The 24,556-nt window shown below is 31.9% G+C and overlaps 1 protein-coding gene across 2 annotated transcripts in view; it reads left to right on the top strand.

Moving 5' to 3' along the window:
• Positions 1–24,556, top strand: part of LOC129219417 (octopamine receptor beta-2R-like) — a 325,134-nt gene that overhangs the window by 120,345 nt on the left and 180,233 nt on the right. The window contains exon 2 of one of the 2 annotated variants that reach the window (XM_054853812.1): positions 20,742–20,797. The exons of the other annotated variant lie outside the window; for it this stretch is intronic. The gene's annotated coding sequence lies outside the window, so the exon portion shown is untranslated. The remainder of the gene's footprint in view (positions 1–20,741; positions 20,798–24,556) is intronic. 2 annotated transcript variants of the gene reach the window in all.

Below are 24,556 nucleotides of genomic sequence, written 5' to 3'. Positions count from 1 at the left end.
CCTAGTTTTTATAGTTTTCCCTTTATGTGGCCATTAAATCCTAACTATGTACCAAATTTCACCTCTCTGAGTTTATGGGAAGTACTAGTTCTATTTTGATGATCATGAGTGAGTGAGTGAGTGTCATAAATGCGAAACTTTGCTTTCGCTTAACTTCGGAACTAAATGACCTACAGACTTGAAATTTCGGATTTTAAGTATGTGATTATAGCTTACTGGATGACGAAAATTTATGCATTCTGGTCTCATCAGAAGGTTCTCAAATAGGGGCCTGAAAATGCGGCGAAATTGTTCCAGTAAAGGATGGTACGGCAGTGTTTGCTTCGCGCTCGACTTGGCGGGGGCACTGCCGTGCCCCCGATTTAAAAAAAAATAGTTTTAACTTGCAAGGAAAAGAAGGCCAAACTTGCACCAAACATTTAATTAAAAAAAAAATCTACCTTGAAAAGACTTTCCCCAAAATATATGTTTGGCATTTTTCATTGCAAAATTCCCGGGTCACTTTGCATTAGATTTTGGAATTATGGGAGACGTATTTTTTCCTATTAAGTACTTAAAACTCTATATGCAAATTGCATATTTGCCTGAAACCATCAGTCAGCATCAAAACACGACAACTTGACTCGTGTCACATCTATTCATGGAATTAACTGTTACGAATTCAATTAATTACTCTGCTATCTTATAAATTTTCTTCACAGACATCTAACAAAAAAAAAAAAACTGACTCTTTCTAATTGGGCGTGATTTTGATACTCTACAAGGATGGCGACCTGTAAGAGATTGTCATTCAACTCCCCTTTAAAGCATTAAAAGATTAAATTATATTCAATTTATTTAGAATTTCTTACAAACTCACTACACATAAGTAGAAAAATGTTTGTTAGTTGGTGAACTTGACTGAGAAGAATTATTTCACAGGGTTGAAACAGAGATTTATGTTTCAGCTGAATTTTTATTGTCTTCGTTTTCTTTAAAATGTAAACCTAAAAAACTCTAAAAAGTTAGGTTTTTCAAAGGAAAAAAAAAAAAGAAAACAAAAATCTTGTAGTGAATAAAAAATGACAACGTATATAAAGTACAAATTGAGAATGAAAAAAGGTTAAAAAACCAGCAAACAGCTGTTTCGGCACTATAAAATACAAGTGCCATCATCAGTGCATTAAAAACGAAGACAGGTTCACCCGACTAAAACACAGTCGAGGCGAACATTGGAATGAGAGACGAGTTGTAAAAGATATGAGAGCAGTACAGTGAGTGCCGAAACAGCAGTTTGCTGGTTTTTTAACCTTTTTTTATTCTCAATTTGTATTTTACATACGTTGTCATTTTTTATTCACTATACAGTACGAAGTTTTCGACTACTTTTTATGTAAAAATCTTGTAGTTTTTTCACTATGCCACTGTGCTCATAAGAGAAACATTGGAAACACAAAATACTCCTTTTTCACTGTTTCCGTTCACTCTTTTACAAAATATACTCAATTACTTGCTGATCTTTGTTTGTTTTACTCACACAACAGTTGATTTACATTGGGACTTCCATATTAATTATTTATAACAATTATATTTCTTATTTTTAGGTTATCCTTTTTATTTTCGATTTAATTTCTTCTTTTACTCTTGTTATTTATACTACCTGAAAGAAATTTAGGGGAAAACAATTCAAACTTTTATTTTCCTTGATATCACACGAACCCAAGTTATTGTAGTTCAAATCATTTCTTACACTTTTTAGAAGTCTTTTCGGATTTTCTATTCTTTATCTAGATATTTTGTGTAAAACTATAAGTGCATGCATTGATATTAAGTCTCTCACACTTCTCAATTGCCAATAGTAGTCAAAATTAACTCTCGTGCAAAACTAGATGCAAACTATACATTGTTTGTCAAAAGACCTATTTCAGCATATCGAAGAAGACTCAAGCACACTTGACACCTTGGCAGAAGCTCTTTCAAAGTTGGTGTTTGAAGTGCTTGATACTTATTAACAAGTTGCTCACGCACATAAAAAATACAATTTTCAAAATTTTCTCCTAAACCGTTTAACAAAATTTAAGCTAGAAAAATGTTAAGAACATTTTTTTTCAAACCTTTTCTACAAACTGGGAAAAAGGTATCGAATAAACGCTTTAGCAAGTAACGAAATATTCAATATTTTAAATGTTTTTATGAGTGTTTGTTTCTTATTTTTTTCATTATTGTTGTATATCTCAGAATTTTGACTTGGAGAACCCATTTTAATGCTTTCTAACACCAACTCTTCACATTTAGAGTGATTCAATATTTCATGCTTAACTTTATTTCCGCTGACTGTTTTTTTTTTTTAATTTTATCCCCCGTCAAACATTAAAAACAAAATTTTGCCTAAAACTCATATTACTGTCGAAAGTTTAAGGATTTTCTGTTATTTTTATCGACTGTTTTTTTTAGTTGGAAGGATTATCAAAATCAACGAGATATAACACAATAAATATAAAAATATCTTAAGCTACACTAAAATAAATTATGAATAAAAACATCAAACACCTTAAGTAACACCATCATAGCATCAATATTTACAAGCGAAACCAAAACCTTTCAACTTAAGTTAAAGCAAAGACGTGACATAGCTTCCATCAAAAACGACAAACACCACTGAATGGCCCCTTGTCAAAAAGTATCTATTTAAGTCGTCAATTTTCTCTCAATTTCAAAGAGCAATATCTAAAAAGGGTCATCTTTAACTTTGTTTTTCTTCGTATCATTAAGAGAACACACTTTTATGAAAAATGTTTGTTTCATTTTTGAGACACACCTGATTAAATAGGAAAATGTAGTTCAAAAGAAAAAAAGTGCGCCATTTTATGCGAAATCAATGAAAAATTTTAGGCCTTACAAATTTAGGTCAAACAATTCCAATAAAATGTACTGTACTTAGGTTTGGAAAAGAAAAAACTGTTTTAGATATTTTTGACTATTAGTTTTTTGTGTGCGTCCCCGGAAAAATCTAAAAATTGTAAAAAGTAAAGATTTGATACTTAAAAAAGTATGTTTTTTTTTCTTAGTTCCTACGAAGGTGAGAGTTTTCTACTAGGATTTTTTTAAAGCTTTAGGGATAGAATTTAAAATGGTAAATGACTTCGCAACATTATGCGACATTAATATTTCAAGGTCATAAAAAGCAGAGTTTGGTATTTTCAGAAAAAACAATAAATGTGGCCCATATGTGGTTTTAATTTTCAGAATGGCTTTGTAAAGGGTTAGTTCTGAGACAGAAATTTACAGATATTTGTGATATTGCAATTTTTCCCTCCACGTAATTATTAATAACAATTGAAAATGTGATAAGAAGTTACTACTTTAACTATCTTACATGTGGATAAAAATTCAGACCGGGTATTGTAATTCGCTCATAATGAAAAAAAAAATTGCTTTTTACTGTTTTACCATTTAACTTACTGAAGTTAAGTTGTGAGCCATAGACATTAGTATCTTCTGAAAATATTTACAGAAATATTGCAAAGGGCAAAATACTCGTAAAACAATATGGTTAGCATAACTTCTTTAAGTGGTTCTGACCCCTTCTTATTGTTTTTCTCCTGTAGTCTACTTCTAAAATAACATTATTCACTGGTGCATTAAGAAAATTCTCTAAGTTTGGGTATTAGTCGGAACATGACGCTCCACGTGAATGATAAAAATGTTCCCTTCACTGCTTGACTTTGCTCAGCCGTATCTAAAACCCACCCTTAGAGTTACTTTTCAACATAGCTGCAGATATCAAGAATCCAACTAGTTTTTACAAGATCACCCTCGAAAATTGCCGTGCTCCCTACCGCTGAATTGGTACACTGTTAAAAATTTTCCGGAAAATTTACGGTAATTGTTACTGGCATCCATGTTGCCAGTAACTATTACCGTAAAAATCAAATGTTACTGTAAAATTTCACGGTTTCCTTGGTAGGCCGCAGCAACCAGTTGGCGCTGGGATAGCCTATTTCTCCGGTAAAAATTACCGTAAAAATCAGCAATGCGTTAGCCCGCCATTTTACAGTAACAATTACCAGAAAACCTTCCTGAATTTTTAACAGCGTACTTTCACTTGCATCTTTTTTTGGTCAATGGAATAAAAGAATGCAGTCTATGAGTACCTGAGCTTCCAATGTTTTCCTGTTTTTCAAAGCTTCTTCTCGTTTTTCTGTTCAATTGTACTGTGATGAAAATGTGTTTGCCGTATTTGTTATCTGCCCAATCAAACCAATGTTGTGGGATCATAACATGGATAATGGAGGTCATTTAAAAATCAGCTGTAGCTGAAACTATTCTAACAGTCCCTTAGACGCCACATGAATTGTTGCCATGTTGCATGCAAAAAAAAAAAAAAAAAAAAAAAAAATCCATTTTGTTTTGACCAGAATATCTTGATTCATGTTTACTTACTAAGATTACGTAAGATTAGGAAAACTGAAACTATTAGTTTTATACTGAGAATGTAATCCAACCACTGTAGTGATTTCATAAAGGACTTGAGTTCTAACTAATATATTTATACCATCTATTCATACATTCTTACCATATATTTTAAATTTTTACTGCCTTGAACTTAGAAAAGGAATAATGGAAAGAATGAATTTTTATTTATCGATCAACAAACCCACAGCGGAAAATTGCAATATTCTGCTGAATCTCAAAGCTTCAGTGTATTTTGTTTAGATTTATACACCCAGTTGCGCAGCCAGATTTGACCTTAGGATTGGGGGTGGAGGTTTGGTCATAACTACTTTTATATGCATATAAACTACCATATAAAAAATTTAAATATGTGCTAAAACCAAGTGTTCTAGGGTAGGTATTCTCCACTGAATACATCGCATTAACAATGTGTGTGTGTGTTTTATTTTTTTTTTTTTTTGAAAATATCATATGCTTTTTATGACCTTAAAATATTAATTTCTCATAACCTTCCGAAGTGACATATCATTTAAAATCTTATTTCAAGAGCTTTAAAATAATAACTCTCGCAGAGAAAAAAATATTTTTTTTAAGTACCGGAACCTATATTTTTACCATTTTCTCGAACTGATGTGCACTCACACAAAAACTAATGGTCCAAAAAATTTCAAACATTTTTTTGTCCTGTCAAAATCCAGGTACAGTATATCCCGTAAATTGTATTTGAATTGTTTGACATGAATTTTTAAGGCCTAATAGTTTTCATTGATTTATACATGCAATGACGCACGTGTTTTTGAACCACATTTTTCTATTTAATCAGGTGCGTCTCAAAAATGAAACAAACGTGTTTTAGTTCACAAAAGTGTATTTTTTTAATGATATGAAGGAAAACCAAATTAAAGATGATCCTTATGACATTTTTTGGCTGGATTTTAACTTTGGATACATCAGCAATTATTTGAGCTATCAAAATGCCCCTTGCATACCGTTCAGACATAACAACAGGCTACACAAACGAGGAAAAAATTAGATTCAAAAAACTATTCTCCTGGCAGATTCAAGCCGTTGATATATGGCTGGAATTTGTAAGAATGCGATTTTAAGCCTACTTTGGCAGCAAATGGTGAAAAATCAACCATGCATAGTGCTTTTGCTATACTACTAGGCTCTTCTACCCTAAACGTCGATGAGGATCACCAAATATCAGTATTGTAACCATCTTAGGTCGCAAGTAATGAACGCACAAACTTGGTAATTTTGTCATTTCAGTCGCGACGCGTAAAAAGATAACCTCTAGAAAACTTTTAATATTGGTAGAACCATACGACTTATGGGACTGTAATTTGGCATAGCAGCATGTAAGTCTTATATGTACCTTAGGGTTTTCCTTATTTATATAGGAATTTGTTTTCTTTTTCGGAATTCAACAAGTGACGCCCCCTAGTTTTGTGACACTGTAATAAAAAGTAATCTGTGCAAAATTTGAACTCGATCGGTCAATAATAACGCTTGCCCCTAGGACGTTAAACGTTAACACTTTTGATAATTTTCTCACAAATCTTCGAGTTTTTACTTCAGACCCCGTACATCGTTTCTCCTAAGTTTGCGAAAAATGTTTACTGTTCGGTAGCACAAAAAGTGATCTTTTTAATTACTTCATATCATGTAAAGATTTTACATTGAATAAGAATAAAAAAGTGCTTTAGAAACTTTACCTTAATGGTACGCTTTTCTCAATATATCTCAATGTTGGACTGTCTGTAAACTAAATTCCTTTTGTGACTCATATTTGGTAAATTGATTGTGAAATTCTTCGATTAATTGTGCTCCTCTTTCAGTATGATAGGAAAAATTATGTGTAACCATTTTTCGTTTACATTTTCATGAAAACTAGTCAAAATTCAAACGAACTCGAATTATATCGATTCACAGATCTGCTGTCATCAATGTAATGATTGCGAATTTTTATAAAGAACCTGGACCCATTAAAATTTACATTTGTAGTTGAATTATGGTGGTTAAGTATGATTATATTGACTGTTTTTGCGCCGACTTCAAAAATTATGTTTAAAAGTAGTATAGATGCTGTTCAATGAAGGAAATTATTTTTTACTGTTTAGAGCCATTTTCAGCTGCAGTCGGTTCATTGCTTTTTATTTAAAAATTTTTATTTCAATCTTTTTAGCGTAAATGTATTTCAAAAAAAAGTATGTCAACGTCACGAAACTTCACTCTATTTTTCATACAAATCCTGAAGATTAAAAATTTTAAACCAACTGGCACTAAAAACAATTCCCAATCACAAATACCAGAGATTTGAGAGGTCTACACAAGAGAGAGACACAGATCTGAAGGTTATTCATTTTTTTTTTAAATAATACTCACACACAACTCAGCATCAAAAAATCTGTGTGTGAATAAAAAATCACTACCATTTTCCCACCCTTAGGGTAAGAATTTATTTTTCATATTTGTATGGCACCAACATCGGTGTATATCCTTCCCCATGAAAAAAAATGTGTGTATATGTGTGTATATATATATATATATATATATATATATATATATATATATATATATATATATATATATATATATATATAGGGTGAGCTTGAGTGAATCTTCCATACGAAAGAGGGTGATTGAAGAGCCCAATCGGAGCGTAGAACCACCCATTATCGTGTCCAACCCTTAACCCTAACCAAGTTATGGTAGATTTTAGGAAAATGAGTAAAAACACAAAATTCGAAGAAAAGGACCAATTTCCGAGATTTCTGTAGGACCGACTTTCGAAATTAGTACATATTTGAAAAGAACAGACTAAATCTCACAAAATGACACTTTCCTCATCAAGATAGTCGCCTCTCAGAGCGAGCTACTAGCTTTGAAACATTGGACAAACTCAGAACTGAAATGGTGTCGAAGTTTTCAATCGACATTTTCAAAAACAACAGTATCAGCTACAATCGGGAAAATCTACCCAAAACTGACCCATTTCACTAGTTTTCAGATAATACAACAACAAATCATATTGGGCTCCAAGTTCGCATAAATTCAGGATTTTGTTTGAAACTAAAAATCTGCATTCATTGAAAAAGGAAAACCAGCGGAGAATCGCACTTTTCTGTTTTAAACTTTCTGTTTCACGTAAGCATGTTGGTTTCTTAAGAAATTGATATTTTAATATCAAAATAATAGTTTAAACATTTTATTTAATGAAAAAACACAGGAGATAACGATAAGTTGAAATAAAAGAAGCATTACTTTCCCGTTTTTTTCACAAAGGAAAATAGTAAAAAAGTTACACTAACGTCAATGAGCACATTTAAACAATCTTCAAAATTTACAATAGATGCTGAAATTTGTCGTTGACACACCTAATATATGCCGCTGCCTTTTTACGAACGGAAACAACCGTTGCTCTAAGTGAAATTTCATTTCTTAGTTTCACTATTGTTCCATCAAGGCTATTGTTTAATGTTCTGCCAACTGTCTACTTCTACTTTGTAAACTTTTTGTTTTACGAATCCCCAAACAAAGAAGTGCACTGGAGTCAGATCTGGTGGTCAAGGGGGGCAAGGAATGAGGCCCGTACGACCATTTCATTGGGGATACTGTTCAGTCAGGAAATTCTGAACGGCATTTGAAGAATGTGTAGGGGCTCCATCGTGTTGGAAAACTATTTCCGCTTCTTCTGGAACAGGAATAGCATCAAGTATGCCAGGCAAACTATGTTCAATGAACTCTAAATAGGTGTTTCCTGTTAGGCTACTTCGAAACACATACGGACTAATTAAATGAACTCCGATTACGCCAAACCAAACATTTAAGCTGAATCGAGTTTAAAAAAATGAGCTTCGGGTTAGAAAAGGATTATAGTATAAAAGGATAAGGTTCAGCATACTGACTCCAGTTTTGCAATTTATGATGCCCCACTAGTAAACAGCGACTCATTTGTCCACAGTATTTTTCTTAGGAAATGGTGTTCTTCAATGTCTCGGTCTAGTAGCCATCTGCAAGATGTTACCCGCTTTTTAAAATCTGAATTGCTCAATTCTCGTACTAGTGTTAAATGGTAAGAGTGATACACTGTTAAAAATTCAGGAAGATTTTCTGGTAATTGTTACTGTAAAATGGCGGACTTACAGCATCGCTGATTTTTACGGTAATTTATACCGTAGAAATAAGCGATCCCAGCGCCAATTGAATGCTGTGGCCTACCGGGGAAACCGTAAAATTTTGTAGTAACATTTGATTTTTACGGTAATAGTTACTGGCAACATGGATGCCAATAACAATTACCGTAAGTTTTCCGGAAAGTTTTTAACAAAGTTTTTTGTTTTGGTGCAATGTTTTCATCACTTTACTTTGTAAAAAAACCTTCTCTAGTGAGTTTGTGAACTCACACTTGGGTTTTCCGCTACTCATTCCAGCACATACACCTCAACCATCGGCAGAACCGTGATCCTGGCCCCTTTCCTGGTTCGGAGAGAGTGGAAATGTTTGAACAAAATGGTAACCCTGCTCATTTTCAAATGCCGTCCGGAATTTTCTGACTGAATAGTTTTTCCACCGTTTTTTTTCGTCGGTTAAAAATGCGCGATACACCTCCTCTAATGGTCTCGAAGTTCTTCATCTTCAAATGATTCTGTCCCTTGCGTGTTATGTGTAGATAAATAATTTCGTGTGTGTGTGTTTCTTTTGCGTTGTGTGTATTTTTATTATCATCATATATTTTCAATGTAAAGCTAGTTGTAATTTCTCTTCGAGATACGAAACTTTTTCTATATTAACATCATCTTCAAAGATTTTCTCTTGATCAATAGGTTTGCTTGCTTTTGATTAGCGCATTGATTTGAAATTTAAGATGAAATTTACTAAATATGATCTTGTCAGTCTCTTTTATTCGTTTTTGCTTTGTTTTCTAACGTCTTTGCCATTCTAATTATGTAAATACGTTCCAGTTGATTATAACTTACCTCTATGCAAATTTTAAAGGTAGTATATAATTTCTAATAAATATGATCTTGCATAATTTTAAGCGAAATAGCAAAACAGGACAACAAATTACCATTTGTTATACGAACAAGAAATGTTTTTCCAAAATTCAATGCAGTTAAAACAAATGAACTTAAAAAAATCATTAAGTGTTACTGCACTTGATGGTTGGAATAAATTATTCATAAGACAAACACATTCGAATTAGACTTGAAATTCACTTTCACAAAAGGGAAAGTAAGTGATCTGGGAAATGGAAAAATATAAAAATATGGTTCATATAAGCGAACGAAAATGCTATTCAACTTTCCATCTAGTAATGAAAATATAATTTCCCAATCTTTCCGCTACTTTTATTTAATGATATTCTATTATTTCGTGACTTTGAAGCTAAATTTTTACATCAATGGTTTGATTTCGGTTCTGTATCAAGGATAAAGAAATGTACATTTGAAATAAAAGTAGATATTTATAAGTTAAATTGAAAACTCTTTAATAAAACTACAGCTAATACCGAAAATACCGGCATTTTACCTCAGCAAATACCGGTATTACGAAGTTGCAAATTTTCTCGAAATACCGGTATTTGGTATACCGCTATTGCAATCACTAGTCCTAACATTTGCTTGAAATCGTTCCGTGCAATTCATGATAAAAACAGATTACTAGTTGCGAAAGATTCGTCGCCTCTCCAAGAATTATTGAAATTCGGCTTATTAGATCGTTGATAACTTTCTGAATTTTTAAAATATTGAGCTTGAATTTTATTATGATTTGAGGAATTTAGTCATGTTTTAGATTATAAAAGTTATAAATTGCTATTTATCGCGCATGCGCAGTAAAAAAGTAATTGCTTTAAAAATGTCTGTATTTTATCAAATTATCAACTTTTTAATTTTAAATTTTAGTATTATGCTCCTTTTATACGCTGTGAAGTGTTCAGAAAGTTTGGTAAGCTGTGATGGAAAACTTTGTGTTATGAGCCAAAAACCTTCTAATAAAATTTGTAGTTTTGAAAGAAATGCTTATATCTTAATGAATATCAGTGATATTTTCTCAACAGTATGTAAAATAATTGTTCATGATAATTAACTAATTTTTGAATTTGACAATTAATTATCTGCAATGAATGATGATCAAAAAAACTTGGTCTTTTTCTCAGTTTATTACTAATCCCCGAAAAGCAAATATTTTACAACTTTTATTGGAAAATGACATTTGGAGCATACTTCTTATGTGACAAATGTTACAATTGGTCTCTTATTTCTTCAGAAATTCTTAAAAAGGTGAATTTTTGAAAGTATCCTAGTACTTTACATCATATAGTGTGCGTGTGCAATTGTCCCATGCTCAATTCTTCTGTTGCATTTTTTTAACACTAATTATGCTAATGGAAGCTCCTGATGACGTTGTAATAGACATTTTGCTATAGCTGAATGATGTTTATCAAGTAAAAATATTATGTATGTCGTTTTATTTACATATTTACGTACATTTTGTAAATAAATTTCGCGTTTGTACATTGCTTAAACTAAACAGCGATGGTGATAGTACAAAATAATTGTGTGTACGTATACTTTTTCGTGAAGCGTAGACCATTGGAGATTCAAAAGCAAAAATAATTTATGTGATTTAGGGATGCATCACATGGAAAATTTAAAATACTTGCATTCCTTCATATTATTCCTACAAGTTTGTTATTCTTTCAAATTTATAGTTTATTATGTGTACAATAATAAAATAGGAAATGTCCAAAAATGACGTAAAAGAATGCTTGTTTATTTTTTCCTCAAAATCACTTTTTAAGCTAATTTGAATATAGTTCTCGGAAGTGTTTCGAAACGAGCATTTCACCCGACTCGAAATCTAAGGTAAATTTTGAATCTGACAATAATTTCTGCTTTGATGTATTTTGTAATGAGTCTTGACTTTGAGCTTTTGAAGGATTGATTCGCAGAGCGGAAAACAAAAGGCCTCATCCTGAACGGAGCATAATGAAGTGGTAAGTGATTTCAGTTTTTATTATGTTATAACACCAGATATTATATTAGTAAAATTTCATCATTTTTAAGTGTCTATCAAATCTTGTGCTGTTTGGGATGTCAATTGAAGCAACAAAATTTGTGAGAAATTTTACTATTTTCCCCCGGTAGTAAAAATAAATCCAAATGTACCCATTATACAGGGTGTACCGTTTTAACCTGCAAGATCTCTATTTTTGCAACGGTTAGTTCTAGATGCATACTTCCAATTGCATAAATGTTCAGAATCAGATGCGGAGTTGATACATTGAAAGTTTGAAACAAAAATATAAACGAGTCAAAAAATACGGAATTTAATATTTTATCCGGACCCTAGGTCCCCTAACTTTTATTTAGGGAATAGTTTCTAAACTATTACTGACACAAAAAATTTGACATTTGTGCGACTAAACCTCAAATAGATATTCTAGTTCAAAGTTTTAAGGGACCATACAAAAGATGACAACGGAACCTAAAAATTATACTATGTACTACGGCATTCAAATTGATGGTTGGGTGTAATAGAACGGCAAAACCATCGCTTACGAAATTTCACTTTTTATACGGACCCTAGGTCCCCTAACTTATATTTAGGGAATAGTTTCTAAACTATTACTGACACAAAAAATTTGACATTTGTGCGACTAAACCTCAAATAGATATTCTAGTTCAAAGTTTTAAGGGACCATACAAAAGATGACAACGGAACCTAAAAATTATACTATGTACTACGGCATTCAAATTAATGGTTGAGTGTAATAGAACGGCAAAACCATCGCTTACGAAATTTCACTTTTTATACGGGCCCTAGGTCCCCTAACTTATATTTAGGGAATAGTTTCTAAACTATTACTGACACAAAAAATTTGACATTTGTGCGACTAAACCTCAAATAGATATTCTAGTTCAAAGTTTTAAGGGACCATACAAAAGATGACAACGGAACCTAAAAATTATACTATGTACTACGGCATTCAAATTGATGGTTGAGTGTAATAGAACGGCAAAACCATCGCTTACGAAATTTCACTTTTTATACGGACCCTAGGTCCCCTAACTTATATTTAGGGAATAGTTTCTAAACTATTACTGACACAAAAAATTTGACATTTGTGCGACTAAACCTCAAATAGATATTCTAGTTCAAAGTTTTAAGGGACCATACAAAAGATGACATCGGAACCTAAAAATTATACTATGTACTACGACATTCAAATTCATGGTTGGGTGTAATAGAACGGCAAAACCATCGCCTACGAAATTTCACTTTTTATACGGGCCCTAGGTATCCTAACTAATATTTAGAAAAGTAATCTCCATTGAAAACTATTACCAACACAAAAAACTTGACATTTGTGCAAACAAATCTCAAGGGGATATTCCATTTCAAAGATTAAGGGACCATACAGAAGATGAGATTGGAAGTAGTCGCCCTTTCAGAAGAATGCCAGGATGTTAAAGTAAAAAAAAACAAGGATTTTATATTTTGCATTGCTATTCAAAAATAAATGCAAATGTTATGTTGTGATACGCAAAAACACATTACAAAACCTCGAACAATTTGAAAAACCACACTCTATGCGTACATATATAATTTTAAACACTTGTTAACTGCTATATTTCCCCTAAAAAAGTGCTATTGATGGCAAGTTTAATATGGTGTAAGTCACAAAACGCTGCGTTTTATGTCTCGGTGAATATTGGTCGTACTAATTTCACACTTTTTGTGTTGGAATTATTTTTCAATGGAGATTGTTTTTCTAAATATAGTTAGGGGACCTTGGGCCTGTATTAAAAGTTAAATTCTGTATTTTTTTGGCTCACTTTTATTTTCACTCCGATCATTCAATATCTTAACTCTGGAGCTGGTTTTGAAAATTTTTGCAATTGGAAGTATGCATCTAGGACTAAGAATTGCGAAAATAGAGATCTTGCAAGTTAAAGATAGAGATAATGAAAAGTGGAATACTGCGTAGTGTAATCAACCAATTGCTACAATGATAATTAATGGCTATGACTAACTAAGAAAGTCGAGTAAAAAGTAAAATTTTTATAACGATAACAAAAAATCGCGACCGATTACGAAAGTCGAGTAAGAGTGACGTAATAAACTAACTGCTACAATGGTAACAAATAATAATAATTTTAGAGCAGAAATTAGTAAATGGAGGGAACAAGTCCAATCACTTTCTTAGCAAAAGCTGGGGCAAAGAACCCAAGTCACGCGAGTAAACAACGATGAATGGTTAACACGTTTTGCATGAAACTAGCGGAAGGAACCAGATTTCTTCCGATGCTTTGCTTTAAAATCTATCACGTGACTTTGGGTCTTTGCTTCACGAAGAATAGTCTCTACTCTCTTCATTTTCTCTCTTCCCAATCATGATAACGAGTGACGATTCGTTTAAGATTAGCGCTGATAAAAAAGTTTAACACTCTCATTATATTTGATTAGTCAGAGAGTATATCGAATGAAAGCAAACTTTATTTGTTGAGCTGTTTATTGGTAGCAATTAACGCACAAATAAATCGAACATAAATCAACTTTTATTAATTTGAATGCGTCATTATTAAACTAAAAGACTAATATTTTCGATACTATTTTTAAACCTATGTTTTACAGATATAGTTGAAACCTCTTCAAAAGACATATAGATGAATTAAAAGAGCCTTTTATTGTTTCAATATGTATGATGAAATTAATCTGTCCAAACAATAAGGAAAATTAGTATTTAATTTTTTTTTTGAGAGGAAAATATTTCGCGAAAATTTAAATGAGATAACACTTCCAAAAGAGAATGACTTTAGCCACTTCAAATAACATTGCAGTCAAAAATCACATGTTTCTGATTAAAGGTTTACATTTTTTTTTATTTATTTTAAAAGATAAATTAAAGCGTCATCAACCTAAACTGGAAAAAAGTTCAATATGTGTGAATCAATGTTTAAAAAGTTCTGCAACTTCGTATTGCGTGGTATCGTGCGTATAAAATTAATTCTACAAACTCAGAAGCATCAGGAGAACGGTTCTGGGTCATATGTTCATTTGATTAGCTTGTGTAGAAATTGTCAGGGGTAAAATGACAACTCGTCAGAACGTAACTCAAAATCGCTTTTAGAAATACTAAATATCTGTGCTGAAAACCTAGGTAGAAATTCCCCGAAGATTTTCTGTACGGCTACGAAAGAATCAAATGTGATAGAAAGTACGTAAAAAAATAAATGTAGTGTTTTTTTTTTTTTTTTGTAGTTTAATTTCTTTTTTCTTAAATTTAGAGTAACTTCTACAGATTTATATTCCGAAACTCTTAAGTCTCAAAATGAATCGTTATTTTCATAGTTAAAACTATTTCCTTCTTAAATATAAATTGCAAAATAAAAACACGTTCCTTTTATTATGAACTAGCTGCAATGCCCGGCATTGCACGGCCTACCTCAAAAATGAGTGGTGTCAAGGGCCGCAAAATTTCAATTTAGACCTCCTTGAATTTCTTTAAAAAATCCCAAAACTTCTGTCATCTTTACATATTAACCAGCATCAGGCGCGATCTTTCCACGTTGACAGCACAATGCATTAATAAATTAAATTCCGAAAATTTCATAAAAAAAATTTAAAAACTTAGACCAAAAGTTTTAAACTAACGGATATGAATTTATCATAATTTAGCCTAGGTACTATGCTCCACAAAAGATATTAAAACTGTTGGAAAGCTCAGACGGTATTAAAAAAAATGCAACCGAAAAACTATACCGATTACGTACTTTCCTTTACGAAACTACCCTATGTTCACCCCGACACTCCTGACAACGTCTATACAAAATTTATTGATGATCGGTTGCGTAATTAGGCGTGAAAGAATTATAAACAAACACATATATAAACAAAGTCAATTTTCCATTTATAATATTAGTGAGGATTATTTGATTAAATTCATGATACAAATCCAGATTTGTTACAAATGCAACATAATGACACAAAATTTATTCCGTTAAAAACAGGTTCCCTTGTCCTCTTTAGAATGGCCTTTTCTTAATAACAATGAAATGACATAAATAAAGTATTAAAAACACAAAGTGGTTCTGTAACATTCCGTCTAACACAAACATTTCCTAATACTTTTAAAACTTCATTTTTCTCAAATTTCAAAAAGGAGTGGCACCATGAAAACTAAGTGTCAGGAATGTAGGCTCAAATGTGAAAAGCTGCTTTTGAATTTCACTTTGAATTTTCTCGTGAGAAACGTTTTACTTTTAAAATTAAAAGAGTTTTTGAAAGTTGTACTTATAAACTTCGCATACCTTAAAGAGCCAACACATTTGGGGTAAATTTACTTTCAGCAACATAGCAGGAGATATTTTTAATTTTTCTTCTGAGAACAGATTTTAAAACAGCGTTACATAGCTAAAAGCTGGCATTTAATATAGTCTCAAATTTTAGGATATGACCAGTAGGAATAGGAAGGTCAAGAATAGGATTTTTTTTTTTTTTTTCTGTTCAAGTGTTTAAATGTCAGTTTAAAGTAAACAACTGCTTTTCGTTTGTGAACTGCTAGAAAGAAGGGAGTATCTGTAACGCGCAACTTTGTTAAGAAGGATCATTTGTGAAGGTACGTAATAGAAACTACATTCTGCTTGCATGAGCTTACTATGTGCAGCATTATCATGCGCGACAAGAATATTTATTTTCCTTTTACAAAGACTTGCCTCACATCGGAGAAAAGGTAGGGAACATTTTCTCTTTTCTTTTACTCTCTACAGCCGGCTTTAGTCAAGGAGTAATAGCAACAAAAGTCCTTCCCTCATGTTCTGTTGTTGCGCACTCTTTATAATATTCATTTTTACCTACACTGTGCAAATGCAAAGCCTGAGCGATTGAATCTTTTGTTGCTTCTGCTTCCAGTCTGAAGCGAGCATTAAAATCACCATTTTCTTTCACCTGCTTTAGAAGACTTCTCTTTCAGAGATTGCTCCATTTTGTACTAATGCCAATTTTTATCACATGGTCTTGTTCATGCAACTGGAATGTAGGTTAGACGCGATATATAATAGTATGTAGTCCTGCCATTAAATTAAAGGAGATATGGTTCAAAACTGCTACCATGCGTTAAACATACTACGATATCTCAAAGTCAAGTTTTAAAGAAAATGATTTTTGGTTACTTATAATGTAAGGTATATATTTATTCCCTCCCTGTAATATTAATAACATGATCTTTAAAATGCAGATAAATATTTCATTTTATTTAGCATTTGTTTTATCGTATGTTTTTTACTCAAAATTTTCATGTTGGTTTCCGTCTTCACTTGTTGAAATACTTTACCACCTATTGTGTGATGCAGTCAAGCGTCTTTAAAACTGCTTTGCTTAGAAAAGCTTTCCTTACCTGACAACAAACTACGAAAACTGATAAGTTACGACGTAAATTAAACGTACATGCTTTCCTACAACGTTTTACGATGGACAGCTAAGGCGGGCACTGTTAATCACCGGCATAGCTTAGAGAACGACAAATTGGTCCAAATAATAGTTAAATTGTCGTCAATAAAGTACGAAATCGTAAAGACAACTTTGATTCCAAAATATTTTCACTTCAGTAAACAAACGTACTTAATGCTGTTAAGTGATTAAGTTAAACAGTAGCTAATTCAATTTATTAATAAAATAGTTGAATCTAGTCAAAGATAAATATTGTACGTACCAACGCTCACTGGCAACTAGAAAGACAAGACATAGATAATTGGTTACGATAATTAACTTTCGCTCTTTATGATAACTTTAGTTCAGAATCGAACTGAAATACACGACGTACATTAACGGTGTACTGCACTCACTAACAAGATCGCCCATACAAATAGACATTTTTTACATTGAGTTTAAGTGTTTGTGTTGAATACAAGTGTATGAAGGCCATCGAGTTGATTAAAGGAAACGTGTCAATCGATCATGTAAAAATAAAAGTATACGATAAAACTTTTTAATTATTTGCTATGCAAATGGAACGTCAGTCATTCGGGTTAGCTCATTTTTATTGAATACTTGAAAACAGTTTTTTAGATACCTCTTTCAAAATTATTCTTTGGAGATTATTTTTAGGTATATAATTCATGTTGATTCTTTAGAGGCTCCAAAATTTAATCAATAGATCTGCATTTCTCTTAGAATATATCTTTGTTTTAAAAAGTAACCAAAAGAGCACATTGTTTCCCTGGATATTGAGGAAACATTATCCAGACTTACACCTTGCTATCAAAAAATATTTACTCTGGTCACTTCAAACTTAGTCGATTTCTAAAGATCTAAAAACTTTTAAAATAGTCTGAACCAGGGGTTATCAAACTGGGAGGCATCAAATATTTCAAAAGAGGCGTGAGTTTTTAAAAGAAGTAAAAGAATTAAAGAACTTCTCTCAATGTTGTAGTCACATATGGACTACTACATAATCGCCTTTAATGACGCTTTTAGTGTAGTTTACATTTACATATCTCTGTAAATTTTAATTTTTAACATTATACATCCTCTCACCCATGTAACTGTTATTACAAGCTAATTTCATCCATATCCTTGACTAACTCAAAGTAATTTGTATTTAATCCTCTGATTTCACAAGATTTAATGACAATAGGTCCTATATCAAATTGTGGGTAAGCGTTTTTTTAGGAGTTGTTTATGTAGATCATTGGATGAATCACTATGAAATTGTACAGTTTACTTTTGCACTAAGTAAGCGTCTTCAAATTTTTCTTAGGCAAAATTTGACACGAAAATTGTATAGATACTACTTAGGAAATTACAACTATTTCTCAATAAAGAAATTGAGGCTCTGTGAGAAAATACTTTTCTGACATGTAAAAGAGTTCCCTTCAGTTACTAAAACAATTATATACAATTTTAATTGAAACTTAGGAATTGAAAGCCGCTTCCTCACATTACTTTATTTTACTATGAAAACACATAGCGTTAGGTACATGGTTAAGTTTAAAAATATTGGGGAGGGGGGGGGGAGTTTGTAAAGTCTTCAAGCATTTTTTTTAATCTAACGAATATTAATAAAGTACCCTAAAATTACTTCGTTCGTATTATAAAACCAGCTACGTCACCCAGAATTACACGCGTCAAATTAAAAAAAAAAAAAAAACATGTCAAGTGACTGACGTCAAACACTTAGTATTAAATAAAATGGGAACTAAATGCACAAGTCCTAAATAAAACGGAGAAATTTAGCGCAAAATTTCTCATGAAAATAATGAAAGCTTCCCTAATAATTCCCATTATAATAAGAACATTAGTCTCAAAAAAAGCCCTTCAAAACAGTTCCTAAATAAAAGCAACAACCCCCTTCGAATTCCCAAACCTCATCAGACTTGTACCAGCGCTGGGTAGGCTATCTTGATTGTTACATTGTTCCATGCGTGAGAAATGAACTGAGGTCATTTCGTACATTTTCTCTTCAATAAATATGGATACACATAAATAAACAATTAATATTAACATTAAAGACAACAGTCTCGAAGTAGCGTCAACAGACCCTTCAAATCATTTTTAGAATTAGGACAGCAGTCGCCAAGTAAGATCCTGACAAGAGTCCCGAAAATTCCCATTGCAGTCCTGACATTAGGGTAAAAACTATCATTCGAAAGCGGACCACAGTCCCTAAAATACTTATCAGAAAGAGAACAATAGCTACTGAGTAACTTTAACGGTCTCCTTAAAAATCCCCAATAGATTAAGATACTAGTATCCAAAATTCCCATTAAAGAGATGAGAAAACATCCCGATCTCAATGAGAAAATAAAACATATTCACATTACTCATTATAGTTTATATGTGCTCATTATAATACGAAAATCTCTAAAAATCTGAGTTGTAATAAAGGTAAGAGTGTTTCCTAACAACTTCACCTGGTCCTCTAAAAAGCTCTATCGGGATAAGGAAAATATTTCCGAAAGATGTCTTTTGGAATAATAGCCACGAGAAATAGAAAGAGCAACCCCAAAAAACTGGACCTGTTATTCTACTGGCCTTTCATATTAAATTAGGTCTTTCTGAAAACTTTGTTGAGACTTTGTAATACTAGTGCTGAATTTGGATATACTTAAATACAGGATTTCTACGTATTATTAAAGAAAAGTTAAAAAATCACATCTTTGGAGAGGCCCACATTTTCAAAGTAAATAAATTCTTGCTGATTAATAATAGACACTTAAGAGGGACGTTCCTGATGCCAAATACAGAAAGAAAAGAACAATAGCTGAGTTTTAGGTCGTTATTTTAGTGTTAGTCATGCATGTGAATTTGCGCATTTCTTTCAACCTTCTGTCTAGTGTTACAGAAACTCTGTGAGTGATGGAGAAAAACTGTTTACATATTTGAATTCAGCCCATCATTTTACATCAAGATCAGGTATTTTCTCCGTGTAACAGAAAAAAGTTTTTTTTTGTAGACTCGTGTTTTCTTTTGGACATAATAAAAAAAAATCCAAGTCAAATACCCAAAAAATTAAAATTTCCAATAACTCAAATTGCCTGCAACTCTTTTTCTATACTATTTAGGCGCTTAGAGCTTCCACACAAGGAGAAATCTTCCTCTGGGGTAATTTGTATGGACTTTCTAATCGTTCCAAATTCAGTTTTACGTTCTATTTTACATTAAATACTTGGTTCTAAAATTGAAACTCGATCGATTTAGAACTTTTAAAACTTCTGAACCTCCATCTGTCCGTGGCCCACCATGTTAATTCCTATAGGTCCAATTTGGGAAAAAATCGACTTAAAGTGGATTTGTATACGAAACACATACAGTAGCACGTGAATTCGCAAACTTTTGTTTAAATATACCAGTATACAGTTTATGTTATCATACAACACCGAAAAAATATTTTTTTTAATTAAATCTGCAATATCTAATGTGCCGAAATTGAATGGTGTTCAAAAATAGTTTCACATCATCGCTCAGAAGAGTTTTTCATTTTTTTTAAATGTTATGCATCAAACTAATTAATACTAGTACTTGAAGCAAGTTTTGCAGCTAACTGGAAGTAATAAGAATACTCCCTTTTTCCAAGCTATTATCCTTGGGCATTATTACTTCACTCGCGAGAAAAACGCAAGGATTTTTTTTTTCTTGCTCCCGGGCCGCAGCCTCAATTACTTTACAATTTTTTTTCTCTTGTGTCTTCTATTTTTAACTGGAGAGATTTTCAACTCTTCTCTGATAAATTATAAATGTTACGTCCAACATTTCAAATAAAAATTTGTTGTTACAATAAATTTCTATTCTTCCTATAGGTTGGACTAAATTCAAGATGGAAGTCGAAATATATGATATATTCACGTTAAAGAAGGTGAGTTGCTTTTTAAATATAGTTGCAGTTGCAACATCTTCAAAACTTTTGTTCTGTAATCAAGCCAATCCGTAATTTATTGGCCTCAACTCGATGGGATGCTACATATGCGTTAATGAAAATTGTTTCGCATCGTGCCCTATGTATCTAAGTAAATGTTTTATTTCTGTAAAAAATATGTATACACATTTTTTTGACATTGATTATTGTCTTCAGTTTATAAAAATATTAACAGTAACTTTACAAATACTTCTTATTTTCAATGTAATAAATTATGTTGAGATTAAACATGAAGGAATGCAAGTGTTACAGTAAAAACTGATTTAAAAAATTGATTTGATTAAAGGAACATATGGAAGTTCGAAATATTTCAAGAAGGGTACCGAATGTATTTTCTATGCTTTTGCAAAGAAAATACCTATTATATTATGGTATGTGCCGATGATATTTTCTTTAATTCCTCGTTATCAAATGTAAGAGCATGTATATGAACATAAATCCTAAAGAACAAAAATTACGTCACGTAAATTCATGACGTATGCATGAAACAGGAATCAGAGTGTGATCTTAAAAGAATTAAAATTTTGAAATGCATATACTAAATTCAGAATTCTGATGCATCTTTGTTTAAAATTTTAAAAATCCAATTTTTTGTGTTTTAGTGGTTTTCCTTCATTTATTGGTGTAAAACAAATGTTTGAAAAACTCACTGATGTATAATTAATTTTTTTATAGTTTAGTAATCTGAAAATATATTTCATGCTATACAAATGAAATACGAATTTTATTGTTTGCAAATTTTCTTACTCTTTCAAAATAAATACGGGGGCAAATCAAAAAGTCTTTCTTGTTGTCTAAATTTATTGGAATAGGAATTACAGTGATTTAATTTTGTAGAGTTCGATTTTAAACACAGGATGAGTCTATTTTATTTCCACCTTATGCGCGAGTTATAGCCAGCGTAAAAAATAGTCAAGGCAACAAATGCAAAAAAAAAAAAAAAAAAAAGAAAGAAAAGAAAATATTTTAACAGCCAGATTTCGTCTACTTTTAACCTCAAATTTTAATTTTTTGGACTTCGGGTAAATATTAAACAAACCAGTATGTACATATATTTTTTCAAACTAGTTTGAAAAATCTTACCCAAAATAGCCTCAAGCAAGGAATATCAATATACCGTGCAGCAAAGCTAAAAAAGAAACGAGTAATGTAATAAAATAAATGAAATATATTACGTTAATGCGTAATGCTACCTTTAACACATGTGTCGAGAGAATTTATTACTTTAATTGTCTGTAGGAATTTGGTATTGATAAATTTGTGGGCAGCGCTGCGTAATAAACTAGTATATGATACGCAATTAGTTTTTGAGCCGATGAGTTAAATCTCCACTCGACTAATAACAGTCATGTGAACATTGGAGTTTAGCAGAATTGTCTCCTTAATATAATTTTTTTTTTATGTTTCAACGTCACTGAAGCAATTAATAAAATTTTTATTTGCTGAATTTTTAATCGTGTCACAAAGAAAAGTTTAGAGCGTAAACAATATTGGTTGAATTATTGACAAAGTCTGCTTAAAAATTGTTATCAATAATTATAATGTAATAGCCGATAAAAGTGGTTTCGAAGTTTTAATTAATGTTTAAATACGTTTCAACTGCTTAAAAAATATATATTTCATGTTCGAATATTCCTGCCTTTTCACTGCATTATCAATCGCCCCTAAAAACTTACAAACTCTCTATACTGCATTGCTAGCACAAATGTGGTATCTTCAATGAAGTTCAAATTAGAAATTCCTGATTAAAGTTTTGCAACATTTGTGACTTAATTTAACGTTCAACTCTCGGTAGTTAATGGGTTCCAATTTTTCATGGGTTTCCAATGATGGAACTTAAAATTTCCCTAATTATTTGTTTCCGTGACGGAGCAAAAAAACAATACGCGTCACCTGGTCGAGGGGTAATCTACTCTCGTAGCCTTGTGCTTGTGGCACCCGAATATTGCGGGACGGACCGAGGCCTCCGTGGACAGTAAGAGGCTTGGCGTTCGGTGCGTTTGTACTCGAACGGCGCGCCGTTCGAGAACATTATTTCAAGTCAAATTTGTTCTTATTTAATTTCAATTTCCTGATTTTTCTCCAAGTGAGACAAATTTGACTCTGTTCTAATCCGTATCCTTCTTGAAAATGACATTTTTGAAAGCCCTTTCAAATCATGTAATAACTTGCGTTATTCAATATCGTTTTGTTTTCAAAAAAAAAAAAAAAATGATGTATTGTAATTTCACTTTTATTTGATTTGAATCATGCACTTATATTAAAATTGATTTTCATGTCATATTATTTATATAATACAATAAACAGACATTTTTCATTTGGTAAATGTTTCAAACGTGTTGAAATGCTTTTAAATTTCAATTTAAGTTATCAAAATATAAATCAAAGTTCGTGGGGGAAAAGTTTAAGTAATTTATTACTGATTTTAATAAGAGAAACAAAGAAATGTGCTTAATTTTCTAAAAATTGAAAAAAAATATAAAAAAATTTAAAGTGTGAAAAACTTTTATGCTGTAATAAAACTTTAAGAAATAATTTGAATTGAAATACAGATTTCTTTTTGGTGACCATAAAATATCTACAAACGTGCGAACTATTTAGAGAAAACTGTAAGAGAATTTTTTGTGTAGATTTTCTGTAGATCTAATTGAGGAAAATTTGCAGATTTTTTTTTTACCTTTAAAAAATCTGCAGAATATTAAAAGAAGACTAAAAAAAAACTTTTTTGTGTGGATTTTCTGCAGATTATTTTGAAGACAAAAAGCAGATTTTGCTTGTCGTCTAAAAATCTGCAGAAATCTTGAAAAATACTTCAAAAAAAATTTTTTTCTGCAGATTTTCTGAAGATTATTTTTAGCTGGGATTACGCCTTCTATTATTCTTTTTTCTCTTTTATTTGACTTTTACGGGAAAGTAGGCTAAATAAGTGAATTTTTTGAGTTCAATAAAAGTTCTGACATTCTTTCTCTGTTACTAATCTGTCAACATCGAATTACGTAATCACTTACAAAAGTCGAAGAGAATTCTCGAGATCCTAGAAACAAAATCTATCAGTATTGACAGATGTAAGCGCTGTCGAAAACAGATACAGCAAACAGAGCAGGAGCTCTGATTACTAGAAATAGATCTTTTTTTGCATACAATGACTAAAAATCCAATAGGGCCCCCTCCATTTTGTTTATTTCACCGTCCCAAATTATATTTCACTCTTCATTTTAAAAATTCCGCGTCCCCTTCAGGCTCGGGTCCTGGCTGACAGGTGCCCCTTCTCCCCAACCCCTGAAGGCACCTGGTTCTACACTGTTAAAAATTCAGGAAGATTTTCTGGCAATTGTTACTGTAAAATGGCGGACTTACAGCATCGCTGATTTTTACGGTAATTTAGACTGGAGAAATAAGCGATCCCAGTTCCAATTGGTTGCTGTGACCTACCGAGGAAACCGTATAATTTTACAGTAACATTTGATTTTTACGGTAATAGTTACTGGCAACATGGATGCCAGTAACAATTACCGTAAATTTTGCGGAAAATTTTTAACAGTGTAGATTTTAATATTTCTCCAGTGAATGACTACTATATTGAAAAGCAATTAGTTTCGTTTGTGGTTTTCGAAATATCAGAAAATATGGAGCAAAAATATTCAAACTAAATCTTTAGGCGGGACAAAAGCGGTCTAAGGGCTGCGACTTAAAGATCAC

This window comes from Uloborus diversus, chromosome 3 (genome assembly GCF_026930045.1).
Source record: "Uloborus diversus isolate 005 chromosome 3, Udiv.v.3.1, whole genome shotgun sequence".
Classification (NCBI taxonomy): Eukaryota; Metazoa; Arthropoda; class Arachnida; order Araneae; family Uloboridae; genus Uloborus; species Uloborus diversus.
Note: the sequence above shows the minus strand (reverse complement) of the source record. Positions and strands in the feature narration are given on the sequence as shown.